Source organism: Pan paniscus, chromosome X (genome assembly GCF_029289425.2).
Source record: "Pan paniscus chromosome X, NHGRI_mPanPan1-v2.0_pri, whole genome shotgun sequence".
In the NCBI taxonomy this organism is placed as follows: domain Eukaryota; kingdom Metazoa; phylum Chordata; class Mammalia; order Primates; family Hominidae; genus Pan; species Pan paniscus.
The window spans coordinates 142,302,793-142,304,213 of NC_073272.2; the positions used below are offsets into that span (position 1 = coordinate 142,302,793).

At 36.2% G+C, this 1,421-nt stretch overlaps 1 non-coding gene across 1 annotated transcript; it reads right to left on the minus strand.

Moving 5' to 3' along the window:
- Nucleotides 1–537: 537 nt before the first annotated feature.
- On the minus strand, nt 538–641 carry LOC112438618 (small nucleolar RNA U13). Its single transcript, XR_003027020.1, has one exon. It is a non-coding gene; the product is annotated as a small nucleolar RNA U13 (small nucleolar RNA).
- Nucleotides 642–1,421: the final 780 nt, after the last annotated feature.

Sequence of the window (1,421 nt, forward strand, 5' to 3'; positions counted from 1 at the left end):
CATAGAGTATACTTACACAAACCTAGACGGTATAGCCCATTGTAGACCTAGGCTATAAGGGACAGCCTATTGCTTCTAGGCTACAAACCTATATTGCATGTTACTGTACTGAATACTACAGACAATTACAACACAATGGTAAGTATTTGTGTATCTAAATATATTGAAAACTAGAAAATGTACAGTGCAAGTATGTTGTAAAAGATACAAAAATATGGCTTAGCTGTATAGGAGGCTTACTGTGACTTGAACTTGAAGGGCTGGAAGTTGCTCTGAGTCAGTGAGTGAGTGGTAAGTGAATGTGAAAGCTTAGGACATTACTGTATACTACCATATGCTTAATAAACACTGTACACTTACTTAGGGTACTCTAAATTTATTGAATAAATTCTTCTGTACTAATACCCTTAGCTTACTGTGCATTTTTAGTTCATAAATTTTAATTTTTTAAACATTTTGACTTTCATGACACTTAGCTTCAAACACAAACACATTGCACAAGTGTAAAAAAAATTAATTATTTTTCTTTTTTTTTCATGTAAGACGGGTTATGTGCCAACATCTTAACAAGGTGGGAGGGTGGCGTATCTCACGCATGTGTGTGAACACCCAATCATCATGCTTATGAACTACGAAATTATTATTTCTTTATATCCTTATTCTATAGGCTTTTTATTATCTTACTTTTGAAACATTTTTGTTAAAAGCTAAATTGCAAACAAACGAATTAGCCTAAGCCTACACAGTGTCATAATTATCAGCATCGCTGTCTTCCACCTCCACAGCTTGTCCCAATGGAAGGTCTTCAGGGCCTCTCACGTGCATGGAGCTGTCATCTCCTGTGATAACAATGCCTTCTTCTGGAATACCCCCTGAAGGAACTGCCTGAGGCTGTTTTGTAAGTAGGAAGAGTACACTCTAAAATACTGATAAAAAAGTATAGTATAGTGAATACATAAACCAGTAACATAGTCATTTATTGTCATTTTCAAGTATTATGTACGGTACATAATTGTACGTGCTGTAGTTTTATATGACTGGCAGTGCAGTAGGTTTGTTTACACCAACATCACCACAAACACATGAGTAACTTGTTGTGCTAGGATCTTATGGCAGCTACAGCTTCACTAGGCAATAGGAATTTTTCAGCTCCATTATAATCTTAAGGAACTGCCATCATAGATGTGGTCTGTCATTTACTTCAATGTTGTTACATGGTGCCTGACTATACCTGTCCTGTAAGTTACTAACCTGGCAGTGAGTTTTATTAATTATCACTGTCTTGTAAGTTTGAGGAAGATTTTTCAGTCCCATATAAGTTGACAATTCTATGTAAACTAGTACCACTGATATCCTGGAGTGTGATCATTTCTCCGATTTACTGCTCTCCTTTTTGAGACCCTGTCTGAAACCAACATCTG